Here is a 19,730-nt window from a genome sequence, read left to right as displayed (position 1 = left end):
GAGAAATCGCAAGCAAGCAGGGGAATCCCGCCCCCTTCCCAAGCTCTGTCGACCCGGGTTCCCCCCACTCGACTAAACAGAAAGCTTTCGCCTCTTTCTTTCCTTCGTGCCCCTCCTCCTCATTTTCGTCTTTTTAGGTCAGTCCGCTTTTTGCTGGGCGAAATTCCAGCAGCAGGACTCATGGACCCTTGTGTCAGCGCGCGGCTGCATTTTACAAGACAAAACCGAGCGAGGCGGAGAGGGGAGAACTTTTCCGAATTCCCTACCCGCTTGTCCTGCCACATTCTTTACGCACTTCTCCGATCTTAGCCCTCTGCTCCAGCGGCCAGCAAAAGCACACTGAACTTCACCGTATACAATTCATAGCACCACACCTGTCCCGCCACACCTTCACGCATCCACGAAAGCTTCTGCTGGGGTAAAAACACTCAACGATGCCAGAGTTTTGCTGCAACTAACGGGTTCAGCTTCTGGGATTCATTCCAACATTCCTCCCGTCCTGGGTGCACACAAACCCTTCTGCACGCGATCGCCCCACACAGATGCACGCCCACCACTTCTCCCTGAAGGCACACCTGCCCCCTGCACAAACCCACCCGGTTTTGCCGCGCCATGCAACCTCGTTTCTTCCCCTTCCCCCTCACCCACTTTTTGCAGCCACTACACCGGCTTTCCTCCCCCCGGACGAGCTCCGTGCAGCCAGACCCGCCTTCGAACCTCCCAGCTCACGTCAAAGATGCCTTGACTTCATCCAACTCTCTTCGTCCGCGCCAGAGGAGACCCACGCTTCATCCCCTTCGCGTTCTAAAAAACTAGCACACGGAAAAATAAACACTGAGCAATAACCAGAAATAAACACCAAAGCACTAAAGAAGCTTTCATAAGGGGAGCCTTCCCCTGGCTATCTCCCATGCAACCCTGCCACCGCCAAAGACCTGCAATATATTCGCCATAGATCCCCATGCGATAACCGTCCTATCTTCCCGACAGCTCCTCAGTTCTCTCGCCACTTCTCCAGCACGGCCGCCTCTCCATACTGGGCGCACACGCCAACAGGCAGGGAGACTTTCTCCCCGAAGGCATATCAAGCGCCCATCCTTTTCATTACACACACACACACACGCACCCCCGAGAGAGATAATAGCAGACATATAGCCCTGGCACAGGCTCGCCATTTCGCCTCTCCATCCCTCCCCAGCTGCCCCAGATAGCCACCTACCTGCACGTGCCCGTCCATAGGAATGCGATGCGCCTGTGCGCGCGCTGGGGGCAGTGGGGAGAGAGAGAGAGAGAGAGACCCGTGGTCTATGCGTGATATTGGATGGCGCGCTTATTCATCAGATATTGTTTGGGCTGAGAGGGAGAGTTGTTGTGTCTGGGAAGGGGGACGGTGTCTCTCGTCGCCAGTTCCCTGGCCGAGGCGGCGGGTGCTGCTGCTGCTGCTGCTCTTCCTCCTCCCGCGGAGTGTGTGTGCTTGCTGGAGGTTGCCCTCCTCCTTTGCTCAGTGATATTAAATGCTCTGTGCGAAAGAGGGAGAGAGCGAGAGAGCTCGTATCTGCTACCGGAAATCGAAGCCCTGGTCATAAATATACCACAGGAAGTGTGCAATAACACACACACACACACACACACACACATGCAGAGCCCTCCTGTTACACACACGCATACGCGCAGCTACCCCTGCCCCCGCCTCCCACTGTGCCAACACACAACGACACGGACCCCTCCGCTGCACTTTTATCCCAGCGCGCAGCTACGCGCGAGGGAAGACTGAACAGATGAAGGGAAGGGAAAACATCGCCACTATCATATATCATATATCATGGTCTGCCTGCCAAAGCGGATTTATTGCATAGCCAGCCGGGACTACAGAGCAGAAATGTCTTTGGGGTGACAGGATAACCGCACAGCGTAACACAGCAGGTTTAGCAGACATATCAATGCATGTAGTATAATACATGCACACACTCGTGTTATATGTGCTATATATGTGTGAGTGTGGTTGCATACTATATATACAGGGGGAGTGGAGAAAGAGAGTAGACAGATGCATATAGTTAGGGCTTTTTCAAGGCAAGCATAATTTCGCTTTTTTGGAATCTATAGTGGGGAACCCTGACTGGAAATATTACACAGGTGTCCAGCCATGCTGGAGATGTTTATCTCTCCCAACTCCGGTTTCTGTCACGCCCTTCTAGCAGAACTGATGGAAGATATGGGAGAGAGGGCTCCTTCCCATGGCTCTAAGCGCGGCTCGAGGAATTTTCAAGCCCCGTTTTCAAACCTACAAAACGAATGGGATTTGCGAAACCTTTCAGTTGCGTTGGTAGAAGAGCAAGCGGCGGGGACTGTGGGTGAATTTATAAATGCCATGCTACAACGCATGGTATCATATAGGAGTCACTGAAGCATATGTCTGCTAGACGCACGGGTGAAATCCTGTAAAATGTTGGAACCGTCGGTATTTATTTCAGATAGCATCCGATAAGTGATTCCTCAATTCCCTGAGGGAAGCCATCCCTCCTCAAATATAAATCGTTAACATTTGCAAGAGACCAACAAGTTCTGCGGAGAAAGATTTCTTAATAGTACTTTAACACTTATGGGGGGCTTGGGGGTTGTTTGTTTTTTGGTTGGAGAACTACGTCTCCCGCCTTTTTCCCCCCTGACGGAAAAGAACGCTGTGCTGGGGACTATCTAACCGAAGGGGGAGCGAGAAAGATGGAGGAGCTGCAGGGAGGGAGGGAGAGGGAGCGAGCGTGTTATTCAATGGTGAGGCAATAAACAGCACATTAAATACGCTGTCGAGCAAATGTCCGCCTTTGGAACAGCAGCTGCGAAACCTCTCCCTGGGTCCCTTTTCTAAGCAGAAACAGACGATAAAGCAGCAGCAGGGGAATAGAATCGGTGCTCCTTATTAAATTAAAAGATCTCTGGTTGTTATTTGCAGAAGGTTTTCGGCATTATTGTTTGGGAACTAGAAAAGTGGGGCGGTGGGGGAGGGAGCTCTGGATTGAACTGCTGGGCTGGGATTTTGCTATTTTTCTCTCTCCCTCCTCTCAGTTGTTTGTAGATGGGGAAGGAAGTCTGTCTTTTGAGGCAATGCTGCTGCTTGCTGGAGTCAGTGGAAGTTGCAGAGAAATCCTTTTTTTAACTTCTCAGAATTCCTCACTATAGTCCACAATTGTATTTGTCCTGATGGATTTTCCCACACCAAACATCTGTTGAGCCAATGCCAGTTTAAGTACTTACAAGTATGGTAAGAATCTTCAGGGGGAGGGGACGGGAGGGGCCATGGTATAATCCAATCTGGTCAGTTTTCCCAAGCTAAGCAGGGTCCTTATTCGGGAGACCACCAAGGAAGTCTCTGCACACAATGTCAGTGGCAAACTACCTTTGCTTCTTGCCATGAAAGCCCCTTGCTGGCTTAATACAGCTGTGACTTGAGAGCACTTTACAAATACATTAGAAACTTTGGCCCAGTGTCGTAGTCACCCCCCCCCCCCAACACACATGCATGCACAATCCACACTACATTATATCAGGGGTGGAGATTTGCAGCAAGCATGGGAGGAAATCCATTTGGTAACCCACCCTATTTACCCACCCCATCCACTGCAGCCCCATGATGCCAAAAATATAACAGGTCAAACTGATAAATTTGCTGCCTTTAATGGCCCAGGCTATCAGATCTGGGATCTCTGCTTACTACTTGGACGGGACCACCAGGGAAGTTCAGAACTACTATCAACTGGCTGGCAATGGCAAACAACCTCTGAATGCCTCTTGCATAGAAAACCTCACACCGTCACTTTAAGTCAGTGATATGATGGCATGACCACCAATTCCTGTCCTCACTACAGATAAGTCCAAGCCCTGCTTTCCATTATCTGCCTCTACTGTCTCCATTCCTTCAATTTTTGCAAAAAAAAAAGTATGAATCTCATTAAAGGGAGAGACAGAAGTTCAAATATTCGTTTGTCCAGAAGCCCAGTTCCACTACTTCTTCTGTAGTCACATTTTTCTTTATTCCACATATTATAGGATTAGTTTGCACTCATCCCTGTGTCCAATAACTAGTTTTTGTTGTTTTTAAATGGGGGGCAGAAGTCCTGTCCTTTTAATGTTTATTTCTTCAGCATTGGAGAACCCAATAATTTAAAGTTCAAGACCATCCGTGCAATATTTGTGTGTCACTCCAGGTTTACTGGGGGAGGTATAAGTGGCTAAGGGGAGGCGTAACTTCTCCCAGTCAGTATTTCATAAGAACAAAAAACGACAAGGCCTCAATTTCAAGAAAAGATAAACAGTGTGGGCCTTTTCGCACGGGGATCTTTGTTGCAAATTGTTTGCGGAATGAAAAATCGCCATTTAAAATAGTGGAATTCGTCGTTATGCATACCTGCCTTTGTAGTGGAATCAGTTGCGTTTTTTAGCGTTTCCCACAGGCTTCCGGTCTCGGCAGAAATCGCTAGAAAGGAAGCGCTATTGCCAAGCTCGTCCCGCCCCTGGCCGTCAAGCAGCCAATGGGCAGCCGTTAGCATGCTCCCAAACAGCCCCTTTCCCTTTAAGAAAGGTTTAAAAAAAAAAAAACAGACCCATAGCAACGAATCTAGGTAGATTCGTTGCTACGGAGAGACCCATCCAGCTGCCTAATGTGAGCTGTCGTTTGATTGTATGATCGTTGGCACGCTGCCTCGAGTGATAAAAAAAAAATCCCCCCCCCTCTCACGGGCCCGATTTTCGGCTGAATTTATGTGTAAAAAATAAAGGGACTTTATTTCAGCAAACGGGCTTTTATGTGGTTTGTGCTTAGTGACTAAAGGTGAAGGACTGAAGCCAGGGAAGCCTCTAAACAGAAAGAGGCTCGCTGGTGCGTTTATCCCCGCTCGCTCGGAGAAAAAAAAATGGTGATCGCTTCGCCGGAAGTTTGGAGGAGAGAGCCAGGGGGAGGGACTTTGAAGAACCAGCAACAATGGTAACGCACAGGTCTTTAGCGCTACTGTTGCAGATTGGTTGCAGGAGTGTATCGCTATCCGGAGGGTGAATCCACTTTTCTGGATTCCCCTGAAAGCGCTACAACGAAGCGCTTTTTGCGGGTCGGTTTCAGGATTGTTGCAGATTGTCTACAACGTCGTGGGTTATGGCAAATTAGTAGCGTTTCCAATTAGCAACCATTGTGCTATTTTGAAGCCGTGCGAAATGGCCCTTAGTGTTTGTATGTGAAAGAATATGCATAATCCCCGAGTCCCTGTGAGAAAGGGGAACTATAAATACAAAATAAGAATAACTTTGTGGGATACTGAGGGGGAAATTAAATTAAATGTGCGGATAGTGTTGGATTTAGTATTGCTAACTGTCTGGAGGGAGTAATAGACCTGTCATTTTAATACACTTAATTAGATGTTTTTTTACCTTCATGCTATAGAAATCTTCACATGCTCATTTCCACATATTAAGCCTCTCTTAAAGGGACAAAAAAAATTTTCAGGGCCTGTTGGCATTTCCAATCGAACTGAACACAATTTAAACTCAGCATATCCTTATTAGGTTTTACATCAAAATCCAGTTTTTTAACTAATCCCAAATCTCTTCTGGTTTTATTTCTACTTTTCTAAATTTGTAAACAACAAACAAAACCAAAAAATCTTTAGTAATCTGATGTTGGGGTCAAATATTCCCCAGTTAAATACTTTTTTTACTGGATGTACATGATAATGATTTTATCCTGCCCCCTGCCTCCTGCCCCCCCTTCTCCCAGAAACACACTAAGACTCCTGGACCTGTTCAAGTTACCACTGTTTATCTTATAATGTTATACTGTTATGTTATACTGTCACCCGGTTTATCAATTAACAATATGAATGTTATTATATGTATGGTTTCATGTATAGTTTCAGTTATATGTAAACCGCTCTGAGCCTTCGGGGAGGGTGGTATATAAATATGAATAAACAAACAAACTAAATAAACAAATAAATAAATGTAATATAAACGTGTCAATTATGTCAAACATAAAATCTGGAATCTAATATGACACCCCATGTTCCAGCTATATTATGTTGTTTTTTGAGATAGGACACCCAGAATTGTACTTTGTGGTTTGGATGCTGATTAGTATTTCCATATGAACAAGGGATTTCCTCCCACAGAGGGTGACCTACTTATGTCCCTTCCTGTGGCAAACTAAAAAACCCCTAAAATGCCATACCTGAGGGACTGTATGCTCACAGGAAGGGTGGAAGGGAGGTCTTTTGGCCTGTTGTGAGAGGTGGAGACCAGAATTTCACATACTCCACAGATGGCAAGCCTTGTGTAAACTAAACATTAGTATAGATCAGCTTTTTGACCACAGAGGAGCCCCTGAAATATTTTTTCATGTTTCGAGGAGCCCTGGAAGTGATGTCAGCTGGCCATGCCTCCCTGCCACACTCCCCTCCCCCCAGAAATGACATGTCACCAGAAGCGACATCACCACCTGTGTTAACAGGCAGGCTTGAGGAGGACTGGGGAGGGAGAAATGGGTGGTGGTTTAAGATGGAGTAGGCATGCAGGCTCCACATACACACCCCAGGCATAGGAACCTTAAGATTATTCACTCATGCTCAGGACAGTGGGGAAGAAGAGCAATGGAAGTGGCTGATTTCATAGCTTGTGGCCAAGTCCATTAAAGTAGGATAGTGAAGACTTTGGACCCCCTCCAGAGTTCCTGCAGACCCCTGGGGGTCTGGAGACCCCTAGTAGGGAATCCTTGTTTGTATTTCAAATGTGACTGTACCATAAAATTTAACCGAGCTATGCATTTCTTTGGAGGAAAGGTAGCATGGCATCGCATCAGATCTCAGAAGCTAAGCAGGGCCAGTACTTGGATAGAAAACCACCAAGGAAAGCTGCAAAGGAAGGTAATGGTAAAACCACCTCTGCTTCTCAGTTGCCTTGAAAACATTGTTTTATGTTGTTTGTGACTTGTTGGTGTATAAATAATACATGTATCTACCCTTCACCCTTGAGGTCTCTTTCCTAGTGAGACAAAAATCCTGTCAGAGTATATGTAAGGAATTTTTTTTTGCCCCAATGTAAATTATTTTACGCTTAATTGCTCCTGTCCCAGCATTCACTAACCATGAAAGAACTAACCAGCTTTAATGACAGTAATCATCAAGCAAAACCTAAAGTAGATACAATCTGGAAGTACTTTAGTGTTGATACAGTTTCTGTTAGGAATGCTAGTCTCCAGGTGGGACCTGGGTCAAGTCTGCACAGAGCTTTTTATTTATTTATTATATTTATATACCACCCTCCCCAGAGGCTCAGGGCCGTTTACATAAAACATAGAAATATAGAACCAATACAAGAAATACCATAACATTAATACTAACAATAACTGTAACAGTGTTAACAGTGCAAATAGATCCAGGAGCAGAATGCATTGATGGATTTCTGGGATGGAGGGAGCAGGGGCCCTGCAGATGTTGTTGGTGATGCCTGGCCTCAACCAAATGTCTGGCGGAAGAGCTCCCTTTTGCAGGCCCTGTGGAACTGTTTTAGCTCCACCAAGTGGGGGCCAAGACACACCCAGACCAAATAAATCCCATCTACACTGAATTCGATTTCCATTTTTGATTTGGGACACTTTAAATTTTCCCTCTCTAACATGCCTGATTGATCCGCAGTGACCCTACCTTCCCCCTGTGATATCCAGAAGTGGATATAAGCTGTGATATTTGAAAAACTGCCATCAGTAAATATGTAGATTTTTGCTTTTTGCAAATTAACATTCTGCTCCAAAGGAGTCTTCCCTGATTGGCCAGAGTGTGAGTTCAAAGACTTCCTGGTTCCCGGTTGCAAGGCTTCCCTCCCTATTTTAAAGTGACTGTGCTCCAAAAACCCACACTTCTCTCAGCAGAGATTAGCCTTGTTCTCTGGGAGGCTGCTGCTGGCTCAGGAGTCAAAAGAGAAGGAATAAAGAACTAGTGCCGGCTGGACTTCACCAGACCCCCATTCCCCTCCAGTTGAGGAAAGGTAGTTCAGCTTTGTGACCAGCGTTCCCCTCCCCCCTCTGAGCTTCCCCAATCAAGAGTAGGCGGCTTTCTGTTTTAGGGGTGGAAGGAGAAATATTGGGTTCAAACCGATCTGAATTCAGCAGGATCGATGGCGGGGGGTGGGGAAGTAAGTGCAGAATCAGACCTGAAGATCCCCCAAAATTACAGCTTATCTCCAGACTACAGAGCATTTTCCATGGAGAACTTTGGAGGGCAGACTCTATGGAATTGTGTCCCACTGAGGCCTCTGTCCTTCCAAGGCACCTTCTCCAGATCTCTAAGAGTTTCCCAACCAATCCAACTACCCTATTTTGTAGTATTGTATAAAACATTTGATTTGAAAGAAGTTAAATGATATTTGCCTAAGGAGTGTCAATAAGGGCCAGGGGCAGGAACTGGCTTGTCCAGGACTCTTATCTGACCTGCAAGCATCTGGTACAAGGCCGAAGGCTGGGATGGGGGGGTGAGCGGGTGCACACAGTGGGGTATGTGTGGTTGAAGCAGTTAAGAAACAGAATGGAAACTGCTAGGGGGCAGGACTATGAGGTTGAGGTCAAACAGTGGTGGGAGAGGATTTCAGTGAAACAGAGAAAGAGGAGGCATGGTGTTTTCCCCTCCAACCACAGCTCAGTGAGGATTGGTGGAGCCGCTGGGCAGCCAGCGCTGCCATCACCAGACCAAATGGAGACCATGAGGAGGGTTGGCAAGAGTGGGCACATGAAACAACAGTTTCCCAATGAAGGGAGAGAGGAAGAGGACGAGAGCCAGCACATGGATCGAGAGGCAACTAGACTGTCTTGTGCATGCTGCTCTTACGAGAATGAGTGCAGGAACAAAGGGGAAAAGGTGAACAGCTGTCACTGCTGCCATGGAGCCAGGAGGCAGAATGAGTGTCAGTAACAGTGAGGGACAGCAACCTCCCTTCTCCCCTGCACCTGCTCTCAGCCCATGAAGGAAAAGTGATGACGAGAGGACAAAAAGCACTCCTTGGGGGTTTCAAAAATAGCATCTTAGTCAGATTTTCCCTTCAGCTCCAACACTTCTGTAAGAAATACTGGAGGGATGAGAACAGATAGAACCCCGGTTGTCTGGGTCACCCAGGGCAGGTTGCACAGCTTAGACCACCTCACAAGGGTATTGGTGGTGAGTATGGGGCAGTGAAAGGGGGAGTCCAGTGTGCATCCTCAAGACCCTCAGAGATAGGACAGAAGAGCATGAGAAACAGATTGTAGTCATGCTTGCCAGCTGAAGGCTGCTGAAAAACTACCTTATATACTCAGAAGGTAGATGACTCCTCTCCGAAAAGTGTTATATATATACTAAATGTAATTCATTTGTATGGAATGTAAGGTACCCTTTTATTGTATCCCTCGGGGAAAATAACTAGTCTTGCATATAATTAAATACACTTATTGGGGCTTTTGTTGATTTCTCAGTAAATCAATTGCTTTTACTCCTAGGAATCTAGTGCTTTTGTTTGCATTTTGAATTTAAAATAATATTGTTAACTGGGTTGCCTGTGTAATTGAGAATGTTTATATCCCTGGTACCTGGCATGACATTTTATGGCACAAGTGGCCCAACCCAACACAGTACCATTTAGGTCATCAGTTCTGGCCTGCATAACAAATGAAATGAGCCATGTGTGAATAGAAGCAGTTTGGGAAACAGGATCTTCTGTTTGAGGTTGCAAACCACATGGAATGGTGTTAGTTTTCTCAACCTGTGGATCTCTTATGCTGATGTGACAGTCCATAAAATAAAGCCATAGGTTGTGGTGCTCTAATGCCTTAATCATACTAGTTTGTAAGGATGTGTAATAAAATGCTAACAGTTAAAAAGAACCCTACTTGAATGTACTTTTCACAGCAAGGAGCTATTCCAATTAGAACTGTACAGGAAGCTGTTTTAATTAACACAGAATAATGTGAATATATGTTCTGGATACTTTGCAAAACAATGATGTTATCAGCTTGTGATTAAATCTCTTGTATGCTGTTCAGCATATAATGCAGTTTTGATGTACCACTTCTTAACTGTAACATCTATTTGAAGCAATGTGCTTGCCCACACTTTGAGATGAACACGGCTCTGTTCCCGGATCTAGATCTATTTTCCATCCCATGCTTCTGAAACTTCTTCTTGAGCTGCTTTGTGAATGGACGTATATTTTGCTACAAACTGTGTGTGAAACACTCTAAAGACTAAAAAATGTTCTATGAGTAGTATCTACAATATTGATAATAATTTGTTTTTGTGTATAGCTGTATGGGATATGTGTCATTCACTATGGTGTAGCTCTATTCTTCCTCCCTTACAGCACTATACTAATCAGAGTTTCACCCTTCGCAAGCCATTGACTACAATGGACTTGGAAGGGTGTATTTGTGTTTGGGATGGCACAGTTATATATTTCTTGGAAGTCTCCATTAATTGTTATTTTAAAAAGAAACCTCATATAGACAGTAAAATCAACTAGTCATCAGGCATTTCCGTTGCATTTCTCCAACTAGACCATACAATCCAAATACCTCTCCCAAACGAATAATTTTCTCAACTTTTTTTAAACCCGAGAATCTCCTGAAATATTCTTCAGGCTTTGAGAAACCCCAGAAGTAGCATGATTTAACAGAATATGGTTGGGAAGCATAGCTATGTACACACTCACCTGGAGCCCCTCCCCTTCCCACCCTCTCCAGGGCCATCATTGGCTATTTTGGGAGGGAGGGCAATAAATGTTTAACAAATTTTAAAAATATACATCAAAAATTAATTAATTCCCACCCATTCGGGAAATCCTTCCAGGGCAGTCACAAAACATTGGTTGAAAAAACCTGATTTAGAAGAATTTTCCCTGTACCTTCTACAACTGCAAGAGCACTTTGAATTGATGAAAGCAGGACATTTTTTCTCTGATAGGTAGGTCAAGTAGGAAATTATTAGTTGTTTTTTAAATGTCTGTCTTCAGGAGAATGAGGCTGTTGCATGGTGGGGGGCATTTGTGCCTAGGCTGTGTCTTATGACTGGCACAGGTGTCAAAAACCATGCCTGATGTTTAGTCTGGAAGCCTCTCAAGGGTGCTGTTATGACCACTGGGCTTCCTTTATACTGATCAATTCAGAAAGCCTGGAATGCACAAAGTAGCTTCCTAGCTCTTTAAATGCAGGGTATTTCCTAATTCCTTCTGGGACCATTTCCAGCTCACTAATCTTGTCCTGCACTGAATTACTCATGAGCAGAGAAGCCAGGCAGCCTTTCTCGAAGACACAGAATGCCATGTTGGCTCAAAAGTCATTTTGCTGGAGAGACCAAACAGAACCATCCACCATATTACCAATGAAAGAAATAACAGATTGTAAAAATCTTTTTCTTCGGGGCTGGACTTGCAAAAATGCTCTGCACATGGTTTGTACTAAATATAGTATATCTTGTTCCCTGTGTTTTACTTAGCGCAACAACCACCACCAATTATTTATTTAGTTTGTGCCATGGTAGCTTTCTTCCTCCTTTGTTCCCTCAGAATACAACTACAGTACCTCCTTCACACATCAGAATTTTTAAAGTATATTTTGCTCATGACAGGAGAAATCTTTAAACGTATGACAAATTCAGAACCTACGACCAGAAAGCTTACATACAAAGATGCGTAGATGGCATTATTTTCCCTGTGCAACTCAATTGCCTCCTTGATTGAATGCAAAAACGAGTGGCACAACACAAAAACGTGCAAGGTTCTGAGTTCTGCCAAAATGCTTTATCGGTCTCTCTGTCTCTCTCCACACATAAATACACACACACATCCAGATTTAGAATTCTGGCAGAACCGAAAAATGTACAGTGTTCTATATTAATTTCATTGTCTGCTATCCACAGGGCGTGCAAGATGGGGCTCTTCGACCAGGTCTATGGGTGACGCTGGGGCAGGAGGAAGATCTGGTTGGGCCTCCCCTTAGGAAGCTGCGTCACTTATTAGAACACCATGGGTGATGTTTGGTTGACATAGCTCCCGGCTATGTATTTTCAATGAGGGCTTTAATGGGGTTTTATTCTTGTGAGGTTTTTATGCTGTAACCCGCCATGAGCCAGCGTGCCGAGAGTGGCAGGTAAGAAATTATTTATTAGAAGAAGAAGAAGAGTTGGTTCTTTTTTTTTTTAATAATAATTTTATTGTTTATTATTATGTAAAGCATTTACAGAGAAGTTGTAAAGAAAAAGCGACCAATTGATATGGTTTGCCATCTCTTTTAACATAGATATTTAGTTCCCATCACATATTATTCCTAATCTAGAAGTTTTTACCATTTTTCTTAGCCAAGTGATTGTTAATACATATGAGAGTATGATCTGTTATAGGAATACATTCTGTTATTATCTTAAATGATATTAGGTCAGTCTCCTTCATAAATTGGCCCTGACCCAAGAATTACTACTGTCGTCTTGTTAATGCCTATAAAATATGGTTTGTCATCCTCTTTTAGCATACATATTAACATACATATTCAATTCCCATCGCATATTAATCCTGATCTAGGAGTTATTATCATCTTTCTTAACAAAGTAGTTGTTGATACATAGGAGGGTATAATCTATTATAAGGATATATTCTATTATTGTCTTAAATGATATAAAGTCAGTTCCCTTCATATATTGGACCTGTCCTAAAGGTTACTGCTATTTTTCTCACAGGAAGCCAGGAGAGTACTCCATTGTTCAGCTCATCTTTCAGGTGGTCGCAGAAAATGAAATTGTGTTTTTTTCCATAGTAGAGTATTTCTGATTGTCCTTCTGTCAGGGCCAAAGAAATCTCTTACTTGATTCTTGCTTGTAATCGCCTTTGAGGGGGCTCTGAATCCTTTGTCAATCTGGATCTCTTCCTCTGGTCGCACAGAAATATCTCCTGATAGCTTCCTAGTTGCTGTCGCTTTTGAATAGACTCTTTTTATTTTGCTGATCCAAGTCATTTCCTGCTCTGAATAGACTTCCAGGTTTTCGGTACTTTCCTTCCTTGAATCTGTTTTCCCAGGTTCTTTAAAGGTACTTTGGGTTTTTACATCTCTGGCACTCTCTCCCTCCAGTTGATTAACTTCCAGACATTGAAGTTTCACTTGATTTACTGTTAGCTGAGCTACGTCATCAGCTGGTCTCTCCGGACCTTGGGCTCCATCCAAAAGCTCCCCCTTAGTCCCACGAATTTCCTTTTCCAGCTTGTTGACTGCTTTCAGTATCTCTGAGTTTCCTTTGCATAACAAATGGAAAAGCTGTGCCTTAGTTAATTCTTCCATAGTTCTAGGCAGTCACAAACTATAAACAGAAAGTCTCGTGAGGTCTCGCGGGAGCACGAGCGATCCCAAATTATCAGTTTGTCGATCTCCGTATCAAGTCAAATTCCCCCACTGAACTTTCACCAATAAATCTTCAAAGCACTCTCTTTGTTTGGTTAATGGGTATAATTAGCTGGGAGTCTCTCACTCGGCGAAAGAAGGAATTCGCTTGTGATTTGGTTGAGGGGGGGGGAGGGAAGAGCTTGTGGGAGAAGAGAGAGAAAAGCCAGAAAGCTTTCAATTCTTACTGTTGTAGATTCCAGCTTCTGTCAGCTTCTGCTCCTGTCGATCTGGTAAATGATGGTCTGGGAAGAATGTAAGGTCAGCTGGTCGTTTCAAGCTTGTAAAGTTGTTTGCGACAAAGACGCCATTGTGACCTTGAGCACACGCCGCTATTAATCCAGGGAGGTCGGTCTTCCTATCTCCCCACGGATCTGTAGGACCCTCAGGATGCCGTTCCCGGTTCCTGGGGCGACCGGTGAGCAGATTTGCGTATCTGCTCAGGTCAGCCAGGTGCAGAAGCTCCTGACCCTCGGCATGGCTTAAGAGCTGAACAGAAGTCCAGCTTTTTTAATGGCGCCATCTTCAGTTCTCTCAAGAGTTGGTTCTTATATGCCACTTTTCCCTACCCGAAGGTGGCTCAAAGCGGCTTACAGTCGCCTTCCCATTCCTCTTTATTACTTTAAACGGCATTAACAATGTAAATAGAAATTTGCTGGATCAGACCAATGTTCCGTTTAGTCCAGCATCCTGTCTCACACTGTAGCCAACTAATTCCTCTGGAGGGCTAACAAGACTACATAGAAACTGAGACTTTCACCAGATGTTGCCTCCTAGCCCTGGGATTCAGAGGTTGATCGCTTCTGAACAAGGAGGTTCCTCTCAGTCTCCATGACTAGTAGCCACTGATAACCTATCCTTCCATGAATCTATCTGATCTCCTTTTAAACTTGTCTCTTCCTGTGGGCCATCACTACATCCTCTGGCAGCAAATCCCACATTTTAACTACTCTGCATAAATAAGTAGTTCCCTTTGTCTGTTCTGAATCTACTGCCCATCAACTTCATTTAATGTCCTCAAGTTCTATTATTTTGGGAGAGGGGGAAAATTATTTTTGTCAATTCTCTCTGCCCTATGCATAGTTTTATAAACTTTTAATGGGTGCCTCCCCCCCCCCCCCGCCCGAGGTAGAGAAAGGGCGAGATCAAGATGCTTGGTATGAGAGCAGGGGCGTAACAAATGCACAACAGTTCTGATTTCCATCTGTGAACTTCTGGAGGAATGTTGTCCTAGTTAATTATTATGTTTCATAATAACACTAGCAATGTTAACAATATAGAGCGTTTCATTCTCCCTTGGAGGGAGGGAAGAAAAGAGAATTCTTTGCACCAATAGGTAGAAAGTACAATCAAGTTGAAAGCAAGTTATGGCAACCCCATAGGGTTTTCAAGACAAGAGACATTCAGGAGTAGGTTACCAATACCATTGCCTGCCTCTGTGCAGTGATTCAGGACTTTCTTGGTGGTTTCCTGTCCCTGGGCTGACCATGTTTAGTTTCCAGAGCTGGTCAGATTGGGCTAGCCTGGAGACTGTCCAGGTTAGGGCTTGTAACAATTATCTCATATTTCAAATGAGAAGAGATTCCTTAGCAGATATATAAGGTGCTCATGAGGGAACACAAGAACTGTGTGTATCTCTGCCCTATCTATCTAGATCCGTTTAAAACACCTACATCTTTGACATTCCCATTTGGATTTTACATGAAACTTGGTGTGATCTCATAAAAGAGGGGAGAACCAAAGAGGGACACAAAAGTATCAAAGATATATTAAATGAACAGTTTATTAAGCAGAACTCATGGTAATTAAAAAAACATGAAAAGGGAACACTTCTATCCCCTATAGCAGGGGTAGTCAACCTGTGGTCCTCCAGATGTCCATGAACATCTGGAGGACCACAGGTTGACTACCCCAGCCCTATAGGTCATGTACATATGTCAGTGAAACATGTACACCGTAGGTGTATATTTTGATACTTTTGAGTCTCCCTTTTGTTCTCACCTGTTTTTCAGCTTTGGTTGTTTTGTTTTCCCTCCTTTCCTGTTGCCTGGTGATTTCATAAGAGCCATTGGGAACAGTCTAATCCTACTCACAAAGAGCACATAAGCAGAACATTATCAAACTGGTAACTTCAGCAGAATTATTTCATTCTTTAAATGATTAGAAAAATGCTCTCAAGTGGTTTCAGGAGAGCTTGGCCACTGTCACTTTAGTTAACAGTGACACCTGCTGTTAGCAACAGTTCTTCACTTCGTTTTAGAACTGCATTGTGCTTTAAAAATGCTGCTCTTTAAGCAATAGAGTAATGTATATGAATAGATCTGAACAATGTATTTCCCCTATGCACATGTGAAACCAATGGAATGCACCGTGTTTTAATCTTCTTTTAAATATAGAATAATGTGACGCTATTATGCATTGTTTTCTTGTCTCTCAAGAACATAGCTGCTTTGGGTGATTCATTTGTGCTGAGGTATTTCTTCTCTATGACAGAACTAGGCCTATACATTAATGAATAATGTAATAAAGCTGACTGAAGATACAGCCAGACTCCACAGATGTTGGACTTCTTTCTGCTGAAATACGGCTGAAAAATTAGTTCCAGAGATTTTTTATTTTTTTTAATGAAGTCTGGTTTGTGTTTCAAAGAATTGCAGAGATTTGTGCAAATAAATGATTGAGAACAAGAGAACTGTCCACTCTATGTTACTTTTTGTGACCAAACAGAATTCAAGACTGCTTACAGTAGGGTGAGTTTGTGTTCAAAAACATAAGTTTGGCCAGTGCCATTTGTCCCACTGTATGGGGGAGAACAGCAGGGCCATGGGTTGCGCAGTCATTAAGAGCAGCGGCTTCTAATCTGGGGAGTCAGGTTTGATTCCCCACTCCTCCACATGCAGCCAGCTGGAGGACCTTAGGCTACTCACATTGCTGATAGAGATGTTCTCACAGAGCAGTTTATCTCTGCTCTCTTAGCCTCACCTACTAAGGTGGGGAGAGGAAGAGAGGGTGATTGTCAGCTGCTTTGAGATTCCTTCCAGCAGTGAAAAGTGGGGTATAAAAACTAACCTTGTAATACTAACAAAATTTTATTCAATGTGTAAGCTTTTATATGCTCAGCACACTTCCTCACACACTGACCAACTGAATCTTGAATGTTTTTTGCTTGGTTTGGCTGTTGAGTTGCAGCCAATTTATAGCAGCTCTGTAGTGTTTTCAAGGCAAGAGAAGTTGGTTTGCTATTAGCCTGCCACTCTGTAAAGGACCCTTGGTGGTGTCCTATCTAAATACTACCAAATCCAACTTTGCTTAGCTTCCAGGACGAGATCCGGCTGGCCTGGGGTATCCAGAATAGGGCATGCTTGCCTGTAGTAACCATTAGTTCTCTCTTGCCTTGTGGCACGATTTTACATAACTACATTTACATCTGGAACATGCCATTCATTCTGATATTTACCCCCTCCCTATATCCTCTCAGTTAAGGGCAAAGCTGTCTCTCCTCTAGAGCCATCAGTCTGATGTACTTCAACAATGGAATCCCATGTAGTAGTATTTTAAGAGGGGTATTTGTTCTCCCCTTTTCACTCTAGCTCACCAATTACCTTCATCTGAATTCACTTTGGAACATTCTACTTTCATTTTTAATGATCAGATTTAACAAGCAGCAAGAAAGATGGGAGGGAGCCAGATAAATCGCCTGAAGACAAAACACCAGGCTATACTTTTTCTCTTGTAGTGTCATGGAAGCTGCTAGGTTCCATGCGAAATACATAAAAACACAGTGGGAGTCTAAGCACACATCTCTGTGTGCCTCCTCGGGGGGAAAAGTCACCAGTCTTCTTCTGGCAAACATAAAACATTCAGAGTCTATAAACATCACATGCATACGTTACAAAAGGCTTTTTCATGGCAGGGGGAGGGAAAAATCCCTGCTACTGTTCAGAGCTTAGATAATCCTTCTGAAGAGATCTGCTTCACAGCTTTATTTGAAAATAAATGAATTCACCTTTTACAAGCCTGTAGGAATAAGAGACTGCAGAAAAGCAAAGCAAAGAGCACTCCCATGGCCAGCTGCAGGGCCGTGGGGAGGTGCTGTGAGCCCAGGTCCTATTAAGGAGGACTCAGAGGAAAAGCCTTGCTGGGAGCTCTCATGTTCACCCGAGTCTCAGCTGGATGAGAATTTAGCCCAGCCAGATGTTCAATAGGCAGAGAGTTCTATCCAACAGGAGGTAATGGAGCTGCAGACAAACCAGAGCTTAGATTCCAAAGTTGTTGCAGGAGCTCCTCATTCATCTGCTCATCCTCCAGCTGCATTTCCCTGACTTGTCAGCTCACCTGAGCCAATTAAGCAATGCCAGCTATGTGCTGGAAGAGAGCTCCAGTCTAAAAGGCACTATGCCATATTAGCAAGATAGCTGCTGACTGCAGAAGACTATGAGTCATTACAGAGTGAGGACTGAGAGGCTGCTGACAGCCTCTATTAACTTGAGGCTGGGGGGCCTGAGTTGTGAAATTGCTCCTTCTGCTGATGCCCTTGGATTGCCTTAAGGAACCCTTGACTCACTGGATGGAGTTAAGGCATTAATTGCATTCTGTCTGTCCCTTGGCATTCTCTTTTTGAAATACAGATTGCCTTCCTGGCAGCTCATCTGTGCTTCCTTCCAGCAGAGAGCTGAAACCCGAGACCAATACATGAGACAAAGGAAGCAGCTAGCTTCCTTCCCTTGCCTGGGGGAGATGGAGGGTGGGAAGAGGCTAAAAATGGGGAAAAGTCCCATGATTGGCCCTCATTGGAAGAGTGCTCTTCCTATTGGCAGCACACCCCCAGGGAAAGCCAATCCGGTAGGGAGTAAGTCAGTGGTCCCCAACTTTATTACCGGGGACCGGTCAATGCTTGACAATTTTATTTAGGTCCGGGGGGGGGGATTGTCTTTTGCTGAGGGATGTTGCCGCCTGAGCCCCTGCTCCACTTGCTTTCCCGCTGGTGCCCTTGACTTCCTGCCGCCTGCTGGGGGGCGCTGCCAGCAACAGCTGCGCAGTGCCACACCGAGGGGGAGCCCCAGCCATGGCGGCCGCTGGAGAGCGCCAAAGGTGAGCCAGCAGCAGAGTGGCAGGGCAGCCCCCAAGTCAGCAGCCAGGGAGGAGGACGAGGAGGAGCCGCAGCCCGGTACCGACAGATCCACGGACCTGTACTGGTCCCCGGAATGGGGGTTGGGGACCACTGGAGTAAGTTGTCTGTACACAATTTGAACTGATTGGTCCTCATTGGTAGAGTGCAATTTGAACTGATTGGCTCCAATTAGAAAAGCGTTTTATCCCTATTGGCAGCACACCCCCAGGGAAGGCCAATCAGGTAGGGATTGAGTTGTCAGCATACAACTGCAACTTTATAATGTTTAATGGAGATCGTGATACCTATTGTAACAGCAAAAATACTGTCAACCAATCAAACGGTTTTCAAGGCAAGAGGCATTGCCTCTGTTAGTGACTCTAGTATTCCTTGGTGATCTCCCATCCACATACTAACCAGGAGCAACTCTGCTTAACAGCCAAGATAAATTATTACTATTTTTTGTATTCTGTCCATCCTTTGTTGGCTCAGGGCAGACAACAACAAAACTAAAATCAATACAAAAAAGTTACATATACAATAAAACTAATACATTATAAACTTACATTTCAGTTTTAAAATTATTGAAAACCACTTTGTCTTTACAGATGAAGTCTTCTTGAGGGGGTTTGGATGGATTCTCAGGCAGGGAGGACAGCAACTTCTTGATGTTTTTTCCTGGCCTCAACCATAGATCGGGTGAGATCAGGCTAGTCTTGGTCACCCAGGACCAGTGGACTATCTGGTTGGAAAGTTCCCTTGGGCAGAATGCTTGAGAAGCTGGGCTGGAACAGAGTGGCAGGAAATACACTAGCAATGCTGATGGAATTCTTTGTTGATTCCTTGCATGCACCCTTCTTCCTGATTATGCTGTCACAAAACTAGTGCAATAAGGCTAGAAGGAAGCAAGGAGTCTTTTAAAAGGGGGGGGGGGTTGCATTTCCCCTCAACAGAGTCTGAAGTGGTACAGTCCATTCTATAAACTCAAAATTCCACTTCCTTATTCTGCTGGATATACAGTCCAGGCAAAGTGTATGGTTGAGCCATTCTTTAGCATAAGGCAGCATTGAAACTGTGAAGAAATAAGATGAATTGCGGGGTAAGGGCACCAGAATGTGAATATAGTGGGTTTGTATCCAACACTACAAACATATTATGATCAAAGAAAACTTCTATTTGGTGCCTTTAGCATCTCCA

General features: G+C 44.4%; 1 protein-coding gene across 3 annotated transcripts in view; it reads right to left on the bottom strand.

Annotated features, from left to right (window-relative positions):
* KIAA1958 (KIAA1958 ortholog) overlaps positions 1-19,687 on the bottom strand; it is a 79,276-nt gene extending 59,589 nt beyond the window's left edge. The window contains exons 1-2 of one of the 3 annotated variants that reach the window (XM_077345308.1): positions 19,100-19,687; positions 1,220-1,519 (exon numbers count right to left, since the gene is read on the bottom strand). The gene's annotated coding sequence lies outside the window, so the exon portion shown is untranslated. Of the gene's footprint in view, positions 1-388; positions 426-1,219; positions 1,520-19,099 lie in introns of those variants that run through there. The other 2 variants (XM_077345309.1, XM_077345310.1) reach the window with 2 other exon arrangements.
* Between the last annotated feature and the right edge of the window lie 43 nt (positions 19,688-19,730).

This window comes from Paroedura picta, chromosome 7 (assembly GCF_049243985.1).
Source record: "Paroedura picta isolate Pp20150507F chromosome 7, Ppicta_v3.0, whole genome shotgun sequence".
Lineage (NCBI taxonomy): Eukaryota > Metazoa > Chordata > Lepidosauria > Squamata > Gekkonidae > Paroedura > Paroedura picta.
The sequence above is the reverse complement of the archived record's forward strand: the minus strand, read 5'-3'. Positions and strand labels throughout refer to the sequence as shown.